This window comes from Conger conger, chromosome 3 (assembly GCF_963514075.1).
Source record: "Conger conger chromosome 3, fConCon1.1, whole genome shotgun sequence".
Lineage (NCBI taxonomy): Eukaryota > Metazoa > Chordata > Actinopteri > Anguilliformes > Congridae > Conger > Conger conger.
In genome coordinates, this window is record NC_083762.1 from 22,879,550 (window position 1) to 22,899,949 (window position 20,400).

Below are 20,400 nucleotides of genomic sequence, written 5' to 3' on the forward strand. Positions count from 1 at the left end.
ATTGTGTTATGTGGGTTTACAAAAATGCACTTCACTAATGATAGGTTACATTTGCAGAGAAGGTTTCCTGACAATGAGAATATCCATTGTTCTAAATTTACAAATCCTGTCGATCCTGAGATTGTCTGAAATCATATCTTCAAAAGTCATGCTTCTTATTACTGAGAGCTCTTACATTCCAGCTTTGAGAAGAGGCCCAGCTGTTTAGAGATGTTTCTATGGTACCAAGTGACCAGGGTTTGGTTCCCAGCCTCCGGCAATTAAGCTCCATCAACTCCTCACAACCCCCTCTCAATATCAGCCATACAATTTAAGACAAAGAACCAATAATGGATTTGTATATTAAATAAGATGGTGGCCCAATCTCAAACGAAGTCAGTGGCTAATTACATTTGAGTACAAGACACTGAATACTGTGTCTTTGTGTATATTACATTGGTGTTGTGCCATGAAAAGTGTCAAACTCCCAGTGCTACATTGGTATTGGTGTGACACCCCAACATATAACTTGCAGAGTTGTTGCAGTCACTTTGCAAATATGTTACATTTAACAGGAGGTTAAATGTTTCTCTCTTTCAGAGCCTTCATGGTTAAAATGCATGAATAACTCTTCGTCTTCATTCATTTGTGTGTGATATAGTTTATGCATGTACTATGCGTATGTACGGCTTTTTGTGATGCACTCTGTGAACATCCAAGAAATACAAAACAAGGCCTTATCCACACTGTCTGCCATTCTATGACCAACATCACAGCTTTGTCGATGCGAAAACCAGCTGTGGGAAAGGCTTTGTGCATTTTTTTTTTTACAAGAATGTCCCCTTAGAAATTTTTTCCTTTTTTTTCTTCTTTCTTTTTTATCAGAAGTATAGAAATACCCACCCACTTCTGTCATGTGTGATTGGTTTTCCTCCAACTATGACATGATACACCTCATCTGGTTCTAGTTAGGGTGGGGCACCCAGAGGAGGCATGAAAAGTGAAGGCGAATGTCATTACAAAGCAGATCGAGCTCTATTAACATGTTCAGACACACATGACAGATGCAAAGCTGTGAGGTTTTACACATAAACCTGTGTTTGGCTGCAGCCCGGCGTGGCAACATTTGGCACAGCCCCCCCATCAAGCGGGAAGTCTGTGGCTTCAGAGCCCCTCCTTCTTGCTTCTGTTGCTGGTATGTTACTTGCGAACCTCTTGTTGCACACATTTCAGTGTCATTAAAGTGCTCTCCAGCGCCACTGAGGCAATAAAGAACAGAACATTTTTGGCAGGGATGAAGCAATCATGGGCGTCCTTTGTTTTGCGACTGCATCAGGCTACTGCTCACACCCCCCCCCCTTGCCCCAAACTCCAATAGCACTCGGCCCCACCGTAGCAGGAGGTTGAGTTACGGTACATCTCACCCATGTTTCTGCAGAAGCAGGTCAAGTGAAACAGCCTCCCCACACAGTGCTACAGCTAGTGTCTGCAGTGATAACTGACTCTGCTAGCATATTATGGAGAAAACTCTTATGATAAAGTATACTAAAATTGTGTGTAGTTTTAGGTGAGACTTTGAAGCAATATAGACCAGCTACATCAAAAAACCTGATGATTGACGGATGGACCAGCTTTATTTTTTCAGAATGTTTGCTGTGTGATATCTTTTTATTTTACTTTAAGAGATCAGATTGCATGTTCGATGCACTGAAATCTACATTAACATTATGATATTTTTGGGTTTCTGTGCTTACAGAGCATTAGCTTGCAGGCATACTGATCATTCCCCTGCTTTTTTACACATGCCTGTTCAAATGTTCTAAATCTATATTCAAATAAATTATATGTATCATAGTAGAAAATAAGATATACATGTCATGTATTACCTGGTGATAGTTCTTATGCACATATAAAAGGAAGGTCAGACAGTTTGTCCCCCTGACTCGGAAACTTTCTGGTCTCCATATGTTATCTATGGAAACTTCCTGGCCTTCCAGCCTTTATACATGTATACGGCTGTGATAATAGAAATAGAAAATGGTAACTATCTCCCGCAAAAAATAAATGAATCAGCATATTGTAATTTTACAAAATAGTAAATAGCATGCATTGAGCTGTTTTTTTTAATAATTGTTTGTCAGGTTGTCACAAGTTATGCTAAAGTTCTGTTAATCACGCGCTTGTTGTAATACTTAAATCAAAGTTTTAATCTTTCAGCAGAGTTCACATTTCGGCCATACCAAGCCTTCATCAGAGCATTCCTTGATTAAGTCTTAGATTTTGGAGCATTACAACAAGTGCGTGAGTCTCATTGTTTCCGTTTCTATGCTACTCCTTTTGACTCAGCACATTGTGCTATTGCACTGGTGTACATGCATCTCTTCGGACATTTCACTGTTAATTTTCTGTTGCCAGCAGTCATGCCATCATGCACTCAGCTCCTGCCAAATGGCTGAAGCTAAGTGGGTGTGGGCTTGGTTAGTACTTGGATGGGAGGCCTCCTGAGAAAACTAAGATGCTGCTGGAAGTATTACTGGATATATTCCACCTTGCGCCCTGCGCAGGTCGAGGAATGTATACCAACAAAGTCAATGTCACATTACATAGGGTGACCCTGACTGGGTCGTCCTACCTTCTGCTACTGTAGAAGGCTGAACAAAGAGGTCTGGCAAGTGTGTAGGGTCTGATGATCTTTTGGAGGTAAGCTGGGGCTGACCCCTTAACTGCTTGGAAAGCTAGTACCAATGATTTTTAATTTGATGCAAGCCAAGACAGGCAGCCAGTGGAGGGAAGTGAGCAGGGGGGTGATGTGGGAGTGTCTGAGAAGGCTGAAGACCAGATGAGCTGCTGCATTCTGGATGAGTTGGAGGGGTATGATGGCAGATACCAGAGAGCCAGCCAAGAGTGATTTGCAGTAGGCCAGGTGGGACAAAACTATCGTTTGGACCAGGAGCTGGGTCGAGTAGGGGGTGAGAAAGGGGCAGATTCTCCAGATGTTATATACCAGTATACCACTATACCAGGGCAGGCAACCTGGAAGGAGTGACCAGAGAGGTAGGACTCAATCCAGTACAGGGCTTTGCTGCAGATAACCATTGCTGGCAGGGAGGACAGGAGGATGGAGTCATCCACAGTGTCAGAGGCAGCAGAGAGGTCTAGGAAGATCAGGACAGAGGAGAGGGAGGCTGCTGCTTAAAGTGATTCACTGACGGAGAGGTGTGCGTTCTCCACCGAGTGGCCAGGTCAACAACTAGCAGCGGGAGAATGGACAAGGGCCAGTGTTTGCAGCCTCTGGACAGTGAAAATAATCCCAGCTCCGACAGCAGTCATGAAGCTTCAGGTGAAGATAGGTAGATGGGAGTCTAGTGGCAACCCTTGTCCATGACCTGTGAGTGGAAACCACAAGTAATGAAAAAGGAGTAGAAGGCAAATGGTTGGCATTTATATAGCACCTTTATTCCAAGCTGTACAATTGATGCTTCTCATTCACCCATTCATAGACGCACTCACACATCAATGGCGATTGGCTGCCATGCAAGGTACCAACCAGCTCGTCAGGAGCATTTAGGGGTTAGGTGTCTTTCTCAGGGACACTTTGACACACTTCGACACGATTCCCAGGGCGGGAATCGAACCGGCAGCCCTCTGAATGCCAGACGACTGCTCATACCAGCTGAGCCAATTTTCACCCCCTGTGTGGCACCTCCTGGGCTATTGTGGATCATATTATGTAGCCCTGGTCACCCCACGTCACATGTGAATTTATTGGTATATGTTACTCGACATGCTCAGGGTGCAAGGTGGGATATCTCCAGTTTAGACTGCCTCTGGTGGTCTGGAAGAATGAAATAGAACCACTACCTATTCAAGGTGTCTTACCAAACTGCCAACTTGCCATTCACTAACCATTCAGTAATAGAAGGCTCCACCCAGCTGTTCAGGCTTAATTTCCTGTAAATTGTCAAATCTGCCAATAAGCTATGCAAATTATACAAAAGGGGATTTATCATGTTGGTTCCAAAACATCGTTGAATAAACATCATCACAGATGATCTGTGGAATGTTTAAGACAAGAGTGGAAGACAGCTAAATTATTGCTAACACAAGGGTAAGAGGTAAGAGGTGTCACCTGTGGTTAGAATAGTAGCATCGACTTCAGTGATCTTTGAAATATTTTTTGTTCGATTTATGGCTTTCAAAAGAATGGCCAAAGAATAGCCTAAAACATAATACCCTGGCTTTTTGCTGCAGGTCTGGTTTATGTGGGTAGATGTTGAAACGTAATTTAAAAGGCTGACATTTTCCCAACATCCCTTCTGATTACGTGTGAGAGAAGCTAATAACAGACCGGCAAGCTGACTTGTTTTTCAGTGTAAAAATGCAAGATTCATTTCAATTCTTCCAGACACCCTTTGATTCCAGCAGAAAGCAATCACTCTAATTGGCCATGGCAACGCTGATGAAACATTGCAGAATATTTTGCATTTCTGCACAAGGGGAAACAGGATGGGAAAATTGAATCAATACCATTAATCAAGCGCAGGAAGCTTGTATTAATTGAGTCTGCTTCCCATTACAGCTGACCAGACATGTGCAGGGCAAGGTCATTGTTGGGAACTGCAACCCCCTGACCTGATCTGGCCCCAAATCCCAGGCTGTATGGGCGCACAGATCTGTGCTTCACTATAACCAACCTGAATTCATCTGAGTCTATGGCCCACAGATGTGTCTACAGGTACCTATACGGGCAGCTGCAACCTGACATGACAGCAGGTAATATTTCACAAGTTTACCAGGTTTCCGGGGCACAATACCTGGCCTGTCGCTGTCCTGGCTGTGCACTGGGAACTTCTTGATCCATTCTGGGATAGAAACAATAGCATTGCCTTTGACTGATGATATGAGGGTTTATCAGATTTAAGGTTGGTGTAGGCGTCCTTGCAAATAAGCATTCCTTGGTTAACTTAGATACGTTCCCACGCATTTGGGCTTCCTTTTTCTCTTTTTTCTACAATACCTCAGTTGCAGTTTTATTCATTATACTTAGAGAAATTATTTGAAACCTTATCTTCATGCTTTTCTGGGAAGATTTTACAGATGGGGATTATGTCCAAGCCCCTGAGCACATTAGCACATTGGCACACTTTATGTGGTTAACACAGTTAAGGTCATGTAAATATGAAAGTTAATTTTTCATAATAAAATAATTATAATAAAAAGAAAAGCAGGGCTGAACAGAAGAATTGGTCAAATTAGAATTGGGCTGCCTTATGGCTCATTACAGCACATTGATCCGCTAAACATGCAACCAGTGGAGCTGCTCTTAAAAGATAACAATCAAATTAATGTAAAGGAAGGAGGACATGCAAACCCTCCTTCATATTTGTTGGACCTTACATTACAACTCACAAGAGACTTCCTTTCACATTTTAATAATTTAAGAAAAAAAAGTTTAACCCTTGTGTAGTCTTAACATTCTGTATACTCCCTTTGTCCTAAGGGTCAAAATGGCCCGCCTTCATTAAACATTGTCATCAAATTTCAAGTTGAAAAAAGATAATTTAGGGGGTTTTCTCTGCTGTTAAACATAGTGGTGGGTAATTTTTTACCCTTAAGACAACACAAGGGTTAAAAAGGAGTTGAAATGTGAAAGGTGGGGAAACCTGCAGTACCTCAAGTGGAAAGTTCTGATGACGGACTGGGGGTGGGGTGGATGTGGAGGGGAATGTGTGCTGCGGTGTTGTAGATGTGTCAGGCTCAGTGAGAGCAGCTGTTGGACTCGGCATAGGCTCGCTGTGAGCTTTGGCAGCGGACGTGTGCACAGGAGCACAGAGACCAGGCGCCCCGCCTTTGAAGTGGCATTTGCAGATGTGATATTTTCTTTGGCTGCACGACCAAGTGGAAAATACAATGTAACAAAGTTCTCATCACTGCCCAAGTACACAAATTTCTGTTTTGTTTTTATTCTATTTCATTTCTTTTTCAATGCTCTCTTTTCCTGAAGGATCATTCAGAGATTTTTTAACATGACATATACTCTGTTTCCCCCTAATCCAAAACTCCGCACAGTACTGTTGTATATGAAAGGGCAATATCCTCTACCCCTCCAAATCCAATATAGTTTCTTGTCAGAATTGTGCTTTGCCTGTATGTCTTCAGTCTCCTGTATTGGTAATCTGTTATTCCTCAAAAAATATTGTAATTAAATTGTCTGTTTTATCATATTGTGGGGGCTGTCATCCTTTAAAAATACATTGCACACTTTAAACAGCAGCATCAAAAGAAAAGTATGTATCATTTGAGCTTAAAATGCTGACTAAGAGAGGATTATCATTATTGGCCTGGCTAGGTATAATAGCCAGTTTATGATGTGAGAAAGCAGTTTTAGTTTGCAAACTGATATCAACCAGTTTGTAAATAGGTAATAAATCCATCCATCCATCCATCCATCCATTATCCTAACACGCTTATCCTGAACAGGGTCGCAGGGGGGCTGGAGCCTATCCCAGCATACATTGGGCGAAAGGCAGGAATACACCCTGGACAGGTCGCCAGTCCATCGCAGGGCACACACACCATTCACTCACACACTCATACCTATGGGCAATTTAGACTCTCCAATCAGCCTAATCTGCATGTCTTTGGACTGCGGGAGGAAACCGGAGTACCCGAAGGAAACCCATGCAAACACAGGGAGAACATGCACACACTCCACACAGAGAGGCCCCGGCCAACAGGGATTCGAACCCAGGACCTCCTTGCTGTGAGGCAGCAGTGCTACCCACTGCACCAGCCGTGCCGCCTGGGTAATAAATGAGAATTAATATAAAATATACTTCTATGTTCTTTGCAGTCCAATGGCTACTCGGCTACAACCTTTTTTGGTTATTTTTTAAACTGATCATTTTAAACCCTCCAATGTGTCATGGTTGAATTATTGGTTACTTATTGTTTTGAAAAATGCAGACATTTTCAGTACGGCATCTTCTGTACTGATTCTACAGATTTTAAAACTTTGCAAATTGGCTTTACATTTCGAGAATGTAATGACCACATGAAGTTACACATTGTAACTCACTGAATGAGAGCATGAAAAAACAGCTAAATGCATGTAATGTGATAGTGAAAGAAAAAAAACAGCCCCACAATTAGGACTGGGTACAGAAGTTTGGTTCCTTAGGACTACCAACCAAATAATTATAGAACCCACTGGTTCGAAAATCTCTACAGTGTATAAAATAAATAAACACAAAATAATACTGCTTCACTTACTGTGGGCCTACTTCACATAAGTAAAAGGTTTGACTTTCCTTTTTGAAAGTTGACAGTGTTAACGCAAAGAAAACGAGAGTGGTTCTGCATTTAATTTGTTATGATATCCAGCTAGGCAGATTTTAATGTACTACTCAAGACAAGAGTAACAGTTGTGGCTTATTGAATCATCCCATGTTTCCTCCATGCAAGTGTTTTTCATTCCCCCCCAAGAGGCCTGCTCTTGTTGCTGAAATTAAATCTCATGTGTGTGACCCAATCTGCTGTCTTCAGGGAGATCCAATCTGATTGTTTTGCACTGGGCAGTACCCAGTCCTACTATAACTACTGATTAAAACAAGCATAATGGTGTTTTCATATTCACATCAGTGCTATATTTGTATGTTTCATTATTTTGATGTTACCGAATGCATATTCCAGCCTGGGTAACACAAGGCTTGTAACATTTCAGCTGTTCTTTCATCACTGCATTGCTACAGCATTGTATGTGATCCTTACAATAAAAATAGTTTTACATTAAAGAAATACAATTGTTATAAATGGTGTTTGTCTGCTTTGCTTCAGTCCTACTAGGCTGGCCTGATAAAGTGAACATAGGACTCAGAAAAAGTATTAGGAAAAAGGAGGGCAGTAGCTTTCTGAAAATCCAACAAAGCATTTTTCTTTTTTTTCCTGCATGACACTAATATAGTGAGAGGAACCCTATATGCCACACAGGTTGCAGAAGTGAGCAGTGCCATTTGAAACGCCATCGATCTCAGCTTGGGAGGTGGGAGCCAGGGTGACAGGTGTTTATACTGTTAAGCGTCTGAGACAGTCTAACAGAAACACATTTTTGCCTGTGAAAAAAAGGATGCAGTTCATCTTTAACACTGGCTTCCATCAATAATTTACACACAAACACACACACACACACACACACACACGTGCACATACGTATGCACACATGCATGCACGCATGCATGCACACACATGCACGCATGCAAGCATGCACACACACATACATGCACACACATATACACACACAATGCAATATATTTGTCTCCAGGTTGCATTTTCCCCAAAATGGCACTGACATCAGTGAATAGATTTATAGGGCCAAGGTTTCTCAGTGTAGTTGTAGCCATCGGTGGTTGGGGCAGTGAGGGAGGTTGGGAGGCAGGGCTGGGAAGAGCGAAGGGAGCGGAAAGACTCTGCCTTGCACTGAGCACCCCACGGGGAGGCCCGGCTAGCCCAAGCTGGAAGTTGGTTGGTTCCCGGTAGCTCGGCTCCCAGGTGGAGGTCACTAATGGAGATGTGACTGCACCATTGGCCCTGACACAGGTCACAAGGTCACCACCCCTGCCAGGAGAGAAGAACAGATTCAATCAGGGAGAAGCCACACCCATGGCCCAGCAGAAATTGTTGGCAGCCACAGACTTTCACTTGAATGCCATGACAACAGAACAAATATCAGAAATAGAAAAACATAACAGAAGCCTGTAGCAATGATTAGGAAAGTGATGCCCCTCAGAGAGCTGTCTATCCTGCCTCTGATTTCGACCACACGTTGGAAGTGTTTTTGCATTCCCCAAAATCACCTGTGTGGAATTGTGTGCAGGGGATAGCTACATGTCCAGACCAGCTGCAAAACCTTTGTAGCAATTATCAAATGGACTGCCAATTGGAGGGGACTGTGAGGTCAAAACTTTGTGCACACTGTTTCCCAGATGCCTCCCCTGGTGGATGCTGGTGCATCTGTTTAGTTCTTCAGCCAAGAAAACACGACACAGAAACCACATTATTTTAGTAACCCAGAGCATAAAAATACACTTAGCGTCTGAAAGAAGGCTTTAATGTGAAGAACATCATTTCTACATGTGGTTTACAACTCTTCAGCACCACCACCTTTGGCTGGCTTCTCCTTTTCGGCTTGCTGACGGCTGTTTGCTCAACTGTGGCGGGTTCGCCGTCATGTCTGTTTCTGAATGGTGTGCTGTCCTCTGCTTTTTGCAGCCTGCTGTTCGCATTGCAGGGTGTGCAGTTCTACCCCCGTACAGGCACTTGCCAGGTGTGGTTTGGTTGGTGAGGTCATCGCATTCTTGTCCCTCTGTCTCTTTTCTTATACGCTCTCCATTCTGCTTCATCTCTTACAGCCGATGATTCCCTGAGAAAGTGATTAAAATGGACACCGATTTTCAGGATCACTTTCAGACTTTCAAAATACAGACTTTTTTTGCTTGCTCATAATCATAACTCCATGCTAAGCTGGGTCATCTGTCACTGGCCACCCACTTTGGAGGGGAACATCAGCAACCTTCAATGGTGTGTGGTTTTTGTAATGTATATTGTTATTAATAAAGACAGCATGTCACTCGCACTGTAGGATTTTAGGAATATTTATGAGCATATAATCTGCAAAGGCCTCCTTCTGACCAGGATTCAAATAGGATGGTCATAAATTGTGGTGGGGAATAATTGTGTGAGATGAATGGGATGTTCTCGTGTTAGCTTTGTCCTGTGTGCTACCCCCAGAGCGGCCTAGTGTTCCCACCAAGGTCCGTCTTCACTCCTTAGACTGGGGAACAATACTGTGGTTTATAATTGAGCCATGAACTGAAAGATGACCCCTTCCCACTTCATTTGAAATGGACCCAATAGCCATAGAGCAATGTATTGACATAAAAATTGCCTTGGACACCAAGGGGCTTCCATACTACCCCCAAGGCTGGCTAATCGCCCAGCCAGTAGCTGAGAACACCCACATCTCTCTTGCACCCAAACAAGAAATGACAGGATGGAATTCTGACCCCTGCTGGCTGGGAGGCCATGTGTATTATGCCTCTCCAGTCCAGAAGTTGCTGTCAATTATAAGGTCAAGCTCGGAGTAGCTTGAAATATAGTGGCCTGGGAGTTAAACCAGCATGGTTCATACATATGCCTTCTTTCATCAGAAGCCATATTTGTGATCTTAAAAAAAAACACAATTGGTTATTATAAGCTTTCTTTGTTCACTTGACAATCAATAGCACAAGGGGGGATCTCTGCTTCCTAAAAGACTCCACCAAAGCAATGCCCCACCCAAACCCAACACTCACATCCCAAATTCCGATTTCAATGTTATCCATGTCGTGACTGTGTACCCAAACTGAAGGGTATATTCAGTATGACTGATGAAAACCCAACCCAGTACCACTGATGAAATGTGCCTTGGTCTCAACCCACATTCCCTAAAGGAAAAAGCTGTATAGCTCATAATGCAAAATTTAATCCAGTTTCTTTTGGGTGAAAATGCTTTTTAAATGAAATAGGTCAGAGGAGAATAGCCAGACTTCTTCAAACTGTCATGAAGGCACCAGCACCTCAAATAACCATACTTTACAACAGTGTTATACAGAAGAGCATCTCTGAATAAACAGCACGTTGAGCCATAGGATGGGCCATACCAGCATAAGTCTAAAAAATAAATCTTAATAGATCCCAAATAAAGTGGTCACTCAGTGTCTATAAAACACAAAAATGTCCCAAATTATGGCACTTATTTATTAGATTCTCAGATGCGCTTTCCTCGAGTGACTTACAATGCAAAATAATCCAAGTCCATGTGCATGACTTGTGGACAAAAGTTGCATAGACCAGGCTAATAATGCCCTTAACAATAACGTATGTGCACCCATTACCTGGTGTTATGTGGGGCAACCAATAGCCTAGTGCTTGACCAGTGTGATCACAATAAGATCAGTTCAGCTGTTGGGCCCTTGAGCCAGGCCCTTAACCCCGCATTGCTCCAGAAGGAATTGGCCCCTTAGTTTAATCAACTGTAACACTCTGGATAAAAGTGTCAGATAAATATATATATTATAATGTCATGTAATGTCAGATGTGGGTCAGTTACAGTTAGCAATGTCTCCAATAGTTATCAGATGAACAGATCGGTCCAGCAGCTTCACCTGTAAGAACATGTCCCCAGTGTGGCAAATTCAAATACGCTCATTCATTCCTTTCTGATGCATCACTAGAAATGGCTCATTAACATCAAATCAGCCCTAATTACTGTCACCTACCTTGACACATTCCCAGCAATAGTATTACAGAGTAATCGACTCCCATTTTGTTGTGGTGCCCTTCTAATGGACCAGTACAGCTACAGCTACATTAGCATCCCTGTGCAATTTTCTCTTCTGTACTTTAGGTCATAGTGTAGTGTGATCTGCAAAGGGAAGATCTGATCAAATCACTGTGGATATTAAATGTAAACTTCAATAAAGCTCTTGATTTATATACCATATATATATATATTCTTCCCCATCTCATTTATGTGTTGTGTCATTATGTATTTTCTCTTGATGAAAGTAAGATCTGCAATGTCATCATACACTCACCGAGCACTTTATTAGGAACATTTTTACTTTATTACACCTACTTATTAATGCGATTATCTAATCAGCCATTTGTGTGGCAGCAGTGCAATCCATACAATCATGCAGATACGTGTCAGGAGCTTCAGGTAATTTTCACATCAACCATGAGAATAGGGAAATTTTTTATCTAAGTGACTTTTACCATGGAATGATTGTCGGTGGCAGACAGGGTGGTTTGAGAAACTGCTGATCTCCTGGGATTTTCACGTACACTAGTCTCAAGAGTTTGCTAAGATTGGTACACAAAACCAAAATAAATAAAGGGAGCAGCAGTTGCACAGACAAAAAATGCCTTGTTAAAAAGAGATGTCAGAGGAGAACGGCCAGACTGGTCAAAGCTGACAGGAAGGTGACAGTAACACAAATAACCACACATTACAACAGTGGTATGCAGAAGAGCATCTCTGAATGCACCATGCTTCATAACTTTAAGTGGATAGGCTACAGCAGTAGAAGTAAAAAAAGAAGAAATAAATACATAATAAAGTGCTTGGTGAGTGTATGTGATAGTGGACACAGTTAAGCCATCAAAAAATAAGAAAAAATAGGGCCGATTTCACAGGCACAGATTAAGCTTAGTCCTGGACTAAAGTGAGTTTTCTGTGGAGAATCGGCACTCAAAATTTAATATAATCTCGGTCTAAGATTAATCTATGTCTCTTAAACTCGCCCTAGGTCTAATAAATTAAGTAACTGAATAACACATTTCATGTATTGTGTTTGATCATGTGATCATGTAGTTTCATGACATCATTTACAAAACAATTTTGAACAAGAAAGAGTAACATTGGCTTAAATTTACTACTGATTCTCATGTTTTGTCAGCTCCCAGTTCATTCTGCCCAACTTGCCATTGTGGAACTGAAGTCTTGAATCTTTGGAAGGAAGTAAACTTTACAGGTGAAAGTCAGATTCTTATTGAAGTGGACCTGTAAAAATCTACAGTAATCAGGTTTGGGATGACAAATGATGTTATTTGCATTTCTCCCGTCTCCTGAACATGCTTAATATAGTATCAATTTACAGCTGAGTATTTACTGATGCATTGATGGTTAACTCCCAGGTAAAGCTGTTCATCACTTTAGAGTCTATCACTGTAACATTTATGTGAATGCAAATTTATGTTCAACGAGGAAAGCTTCAGCCTGTGGCTAAACCTCCTTTTGTGCTTCATGTGTATGCTGACAGTATATTTTTGGAAAGCAAGCAGTCACAATCTTTGGGATGATAGGATCTCTAGGTGCTAGATTGTTCCCCCTCCTTTCAATTGCTTTGAACGTTCACTTGTACAGTATTTCCGAGGTATGAGTCATACAAGCCTTTATTATTACTTGACAAGTAGTTCCTTGTCAGTCGTCACAAGAAAAGGTATCACTGCTACCGTGTAGTATTTATGGAAACTTGAGTGGCGCTGATGAAACAGCAACAAATTTGTCCCCCTACCAGGGAAGGTTATTTATAGTTCATATTTTACGGTTGTTATTCTCGGCTGCAAAGGGTGGTTTAAATTTACACTACAATTAAAATTTTCCATCTATGAAAAAGCTTGCAAGCCACCAGGATTAAATAGAGAACACGTTCTTTGATCATGCGGTACGCGTGTTTCTTGCCGTTTCCAAAATACCTTTTATAAATGTTTGCACGGGAGCAGCTTACGTATGACACGGTAATAAATGACGAGGCAGATAGTACGTCTGCTTTTTATTGTGGATACAGTGCTTGTGTCTACTGCATGCGCGTTCCTGTTGCCAAGGGCTTCAATGTTGAACGGGGGGAAAGCAAATAACGCGGGGAATTGCTGGCGTGATGCAGACACGATTTGAGCACATGGCTGAACCGCGCACTTTCCTGAATGTAAATTTATAAGACCCTGTGGAGGCGCCCGGGCTATGTCAGGAGAATAACTCCTCTTTGGTTGAAGTACTAATATGTTTTACCTGGCCAATAAGTCGTTTGGAACTGTCATAGACAAGGCAACGGAGAACGGTTACCATACGCCGTTTTAGTTGCCAAATACCGATCAATAGATGTAACCCGTCTGACACGCACAATACCTCTAATTCGCTGTTTTTACTCGGATATATATTACTCTCCAAGTGTCTGAGCCATTTGAAATTTCCATGATTGCTGAAGACACACTCCACCCTGAAGCAGATTTATTTTCACACATGCTGGAAGAGGTGTCTGTAATCCCTCCCTACTCTGTCATTGTTTATTCTTGCGCGCCGTGTGAATTTGAGCAGAGACTGTGTAAAAACAGGACCCGGTTTCAGACCCCTTCACTGGCTCTAAATGAGTTCAGTTTGATCACAGCGCAAGAGCCGCAATTTTCCAGACCGACAATGAGGCTTTGTGTCCATTAGCAACCGGCAATCACCAGTAAGGACTAAATAAGCTCTTTTAATTCTTTTGAAACTTACTCACGAAACGAAGCATTGAAGAGCGTTTTAAAGTTGCGTGTCTGACATTTTTTTAAAAATGGAAAATATATTTTTCTTAATAACTTTGTTTAGTCTAACATTCTTCTTTGAAATAATCACCGAAACAACCAATACAATTCTCAGCCCCACTGAAACGGCCCTAAAATATTACCCTGCCCAAAATCTGGATGTGATTATTTTGTTTTTATTGTGCATAACTGATACAGCATTTTTGTTGTTTGTCAGTCATGTTAATCATTACATGCCCTTTGAGTGGAAAAACTGTGACAAGCTTCTTGTGAGCACGTTTGTTGACTTAAGAATGTAAGCAGTCAACATTCTTTCTTTCTTTGTATGCCTCAGAAGTGAACAGCGGCCTGGTTTCTGTCCATCTGTTGTGTAGGCTAACATGCTCACAGAATTAAGCCTACCAACCATGACACCCATGCCGGTGGGTGAAATTCCTGTGCCTGGAACATAATGTTGTCTGTGGGTATCATTTAATAATATTATATCACTCCTTGATAATAATAATATTTACCCCAGGTTCACAGACCAGTTGAAGCTGACAGGAAGGTGACAGTAACGGAAATGTGAGGGGACAAAGTAGCAGTGCTATCAGAAAGCATAGACCTTTTCAAAGCTGATTAAAAAAAGTCTCAGGTCAAAAAGCCTGCCAAGGGACCAAGAGGAGGCAAGTTAAAGCAGACAGAAATAGAAAGTCTGGGAATGCAGTCTCTCTCTCTCGCTCTCTCTCGCTCTCTCTCTCTCTCTCTCTCTCTCTCTCTTTCTCTCTCTCACTCACTCACTCTCTCTCCAACTCCATTTAAAAGTTGAACATTTTATTTTCAAGCAATGAAAGTAACAATTAAAAGGGCACAATCAGAATGGCCAATTCATCCATTCATTCATTGCAATGCAATAGTAGGAGACCTGTTCTAGCACCCAAGAACAGGTTGCTCATTAAAAAAAAAAAAAAAGCAGATCTAAGAAAACTAGGATCCATGAACTCAATATGAGCGCCATCTGGAGACATAAAATCTCATCAGTTGCAAGACTCTTTATAGCAGTGGTACACAACAAGAACGGATCTATTTCAGGATTTTGTGCCAACTTCTGTTAAATAACTCTTCATTATTTACTTAGCGCAATCATACTTTGATCTGATATTTGTATAAGCACCTGCTACAGCCACAGCCTGCAAGTGTATCCTAAAGTGTAACCAGCATAGTGTCTACAGCTGTCAGAAATAAAGTAAGTTAACTGTTTTGAACAAAAAGTTGTGTGCCCTCACACTCTTGAAGCAGGAAAAAGTGCAGGGCATAATTAAATGACTTTGGTCCCTGTGAAAAATCTTTAAGACCAAAAGCTTTTTGTCTACACACATTATGTACATTAAGTCCTTCTGGGGAAAAAATGTTTGACCTCAGTGTTTTCCTCAATGGAATCTTTACATCGTTATATACATTTATTTGTATATAGCTGAGTCATACCAGTTACAACCAGAAGAATCTTTGGAATGTTAGTCATAGCAATTGGTACATTGCCTTTGTATTTTGTGCCATTTATTGCAATTACAGAAATTTGACAGTGTTATATTCTAGGCATGTTTTTGAAACATTAAATTGATGTGTGCTGAAAGCTTAGGCTGAAATGTTCACATGCACTGAGCATAAATGAAAACTTTTCCAAATGAGCACTGACTTTTTTGACCATGTCCTTGAGGGAAATATCTATTTCAGTCTAAAGACTTGAAACTGATTAAAATCCAGTCAAATCCCACATTAATCCAATAGAAAGTTGGTGGCTTGATTTAAAAGTACAAATGTTGAGATCAGAGAATAACAAGTTTCATTGTGACATTCCTTTAAATTAAAAAAATATTTATACACAGCTTATCCACTTAGAGGTTTGAGGCACTGTGTGTTCTGAGATGCTCTTCTACATACCACCGTAGTAATGTGTAGTTATTTGCATTACTGTCACCTTCACCATTCTCCTCGTTCCTGGTGGGTTTTTTATTTTATTTTTTCCTCCACATCATTCTCTGCAAATGTTATAGACTGTTGTGCATGAAAATCCCAGGGGGTCAGCAGTTCCTGAGATACTCAAACCACCCTGTCCGGCACCAACAATCATTCCACAGTAAATCACTTTTTTCCCCCATTCTGATGGTTGATGTGAACATTAACTGAAGCTCCTGACCCGTAATCTACATGACTATGAGCATTGCACTGCTGCCACACAATAGGCTGCTTGGATAATCACATTGATAAGTAGGTGTACAGATATTCCTAATAAAGTGCTCAGTGAGTGTCTGTACTCTTTATATTATCATCCACACAATGGCTTTAAAGCCTAAAAAAAAAAATCACAGATGTTTACATTTTTTAAATGCCCAAAAACTGTATTGATTTACAGGGTTCTATTGGCATTAAAACAGAACAAAATCAAAACTCAAGTTCCAGACGAAGCAAGCTGAAAATACATGAATTAATTGGTGATTTGACCTAATGTTGCAATTCATGTGAAGACAAATAGCACAAGTCTTATGATGGAGAGGTAAATTGGTTTTGATTGATGAATAAAAAATAAATAACTAGCCAACTGACGTCAAACCATCAAGCAAGCTTGCATGCAAGCTAATTATATTAATTATAGCCAAATAGTTGGTCAGCAGAATGCAACCTCTTGGTTTTAGATTAGCATCAATTAAAAACTGGTCATCCACTGTTTGCAGTCTTATATGGTTCTCTTCAAACTGTCCAGTAGTAACAATGTGGACAGTCCATGTGATCCATTAAGAACCTTCTTGCCAATGGCACTTCATTTGAGCACCATTGTGTGTTGGGATCACAGGTGTGTTGCAACAGATAAGAAATTGGTCTGGAGCATCATCGTTAACCTTCCTGTGCACTTACTCACCATGCATAACATTTTAATGGACAGGCCATCCTTCAGCTTTACCTTTCTGTTTACAGCACAAGAAGCCTCCTTCTGGACAGGGGATCGGTTCTAGTCTGTTGATCTTACAGTTTTTTTTTCTGGGGGAGCGTGGGGCTAAATGTTTTGATCAAAAGGCCTGTTACTACTTTTCTGGTGGCAGTCCATATGTAGCGTTGTGGATGCAGACGCGCTGACTGACAGATGGTCTCTCCCTTCTGTGGGGAGTGGGCTTTCTGGAGTGGGTCTGTCATTGCTCCACCACAGTGCCTGAGGAAACAAGATGTAACACGCATGACAGAGACCCACTGCCAATGGAACTGGCTCTACTGAGGAACAGCAGAGGAACAGGAGGGCTGATGCTAGCAGCCCCATCAGACCTCCAGGAAGCCAATGGAGAACCATGAAATCTCTTGCTCTGCATGGTAGTACAGGTAACGCTTCAATAAATTCCTGGATCCCCAGACACAATGACGCACCATGCTACACATGGTAATGGGAGGGTATTTTGTTTGTTGCTATGCACCATAGAGGATGTCAGAGTCAAACAATGACACAAATCTTTAACAGACAACTTAAAGCTGTTTTTCTGAGAAAGGTGTAAAGGTTGGTAGTGATATAACAGTTGAAATGATAATAATGCAGTAATAACTAAGACAGAAGGTGCAGACAGAAGCTTATTGAATAGCATAACACATCACAAGTAGCCAAGGGTTGCTTACTCTCAGTTCACTCTTCCTAAACACCATTTGTCCTCTAAATCGTCTGGGAACAGGCAGAATGTTTTACTTGGTGTAATCTAACCACTTTCCAATGCAAGAATCAGGTCTAGTCGGCTTCAGGGAGAGTGGTCAGTCATCTGGAATAACAAGCAGGACCCATGGATGATCTGCATTGTGTGCAGGCAATTGTTGCAAGCCCTTGACCTTTGTCAAGTGGCCACAATTGGTACTCTGCAGAAATAGCTCTTGCGCTAGTACAATGTGAAAGTACTGTGGAGAAATATGTAATAACACAACACAAGTGCTATTAAATAAAAATTAAAAGGTGACTACAAAGATCAAGTACAATTTTTAGTTATAACAACAGCGAACACAGAATGGTGTGGATCAGAACAAACACAAAGGCAAGATTACAGAGTGAAACAGTAACAAAAGAAAGCAGGAAAAAAGACAAAAAATTGATGACCAAAAACAGAATAATTCAAGCAGAATGTCAGAATAATGGCCGAACAGACTGAAGAATAATATTAATCAAAATAGAAATACACAAATAAAGCACAAAACAAATGAGCAGAAGAGAAACTACCTATACTTGTACAAAATCATGTACTTATAATGCTACTACTATGCATGCTTAAGAAAAACAGTTTTGGCTGACTATTACCCTGATACCTTGTCAAACAGTAACAGGTAAACCCTTTGCCTGGTATTGCAGTGGCACCTATTGGCTATTCTGTTAAATACATGTATGTGGTATTTTAAAAATATGTCTCTTGTAGTACAGTCCTATATACTTTATCCATGTTGGTCTAAATGGTTCCATAAATTTGCATTTGAAGATTTACAGGAGGGCCTTAAGAAGTTTATAATAAGGTCTGGCTGTCACATTTCCAAACTGCTTCCTTTCAGCTATTGTCATGAAGGGATAGTTTAATGGGATAATTCACTCATGGCTTTTGTATTCTTTATTTCAGTTTTGTGTGTGTGGTGAAGGATATGTTAGATATGTACAGAAGTGTCTGATGACCTGGATGCTTTACTATGGTTTGTGGTAAGGAAATGCACTTCCGATAGGGCTATCCCCAAAGTATAGGCCTATTTTGTATTAAATAGGCATACCCTAACATTTCAAACTGGAAAAAATATATTTATATATTGGTTGGATCTGAGTAGATAAAGCACTTCTTTACATTTCAGAATTAATCCTGCTTCTGTTATCAGCATCAATAAAGAGTGACCTTGGAATTATAAGGTCCTATCTGTGTTCTGTGTTTTGAGATACTGAACTTCAAAAATAGCAAAGTGAATGGGCTCCAAGCAGATGCAACCTTTAAAATTTTGCATTTTTATTTATTACACAAACTAATTTCTGTCAAAAATGTCAGTTAGAACCTTATAATTCTAAGGTCTCGAAAGGCAAGTGAGCCAGCCCCAGTGGCAGCCACACACACCCAAACCATAACACTATCTCCACAATGGTCCTGGAGGTGTTCTTGTTATGTTTAACAGTTTTAAAGGGTTTTCCTTCACAACTGAAAATATTATTTGGTCTTCTGTTGTCTACCAGGTTATTGCAGAGCTCACCCACGCATTCTTGCTTATTAATACTGTACTGAACAGTTCATTAAGATGCTCAATGTTTTGGCTGTGTCTCTGATTGATTTAAATCTTATATTTACACCCAATGATGGCCTACTTTGCTGGCAGTGACACTTCTTTGGTCCTTGTGTTGAGACAAAACAGTAACAGACTCCAAATACAAATTCCACACTTAGAATCAACTCTAGACCTTTTGTTAGCTTTCCTGTACATGACCTAATGAAGCAGCAACACATAGCTGGCCAAGAAACAGTTGAGGAGCCAATTATCCAATGACTTTGAGAATAGGAGAACTATGCATGTATGGATGGAAATACACACAAATTAAAGCTGACAGAGTGCACTTTAACCTTATAGCTGTTGTTTCATTTCAAATCCAATGTGCTGAAGAACTGAGACAAAACAACAATTATATATATATATATATATATATATATATATATATATATATATATATATATAATTGTTGTATATAAATATATATATATATATATATACATACACACACACACACACACACACACACACACACACCAAGCACTTTATTAGAACATTTTTACTTTATTACACCAACAGAGGAGAATGGAGATAACCACACATTACAACAGTGGTATGCAGAAGAGCATCTCTGAACACACAATGCATCATAACTCTAAGTGGACAGGCTACAGCAGTAGAAGTCTAAAAAAATAAGTCAAATAAATACCCAATAAAGTGCTCACTGAGTGTGTGTGTGTGTGTGTGTGTGTGTGCATGTATCTGTTTTGTAATTTTTTTTTGTTATATATTAAAATAATTAGGTTTCAGATCAAAAGATTAATACTACACAAATGTAGCTACAGACAATAGGCTTTTATTTTATGGTATTTTCATGCATATGTTTTATTTTATCGAAACATCTGTTTTTGTGTTCCGACTTTTTCAGCAGTGTACTAAAATAAGTAAATAAATAAATTTATTAATAAATTAATATTTTCGAATAGATCTGTCTCCAGTCTGGAGTGAATTTCATATTCGTCCAGTTGAAAAAGTCCTAATATTAAGACCAATGATCTTAATATTGAT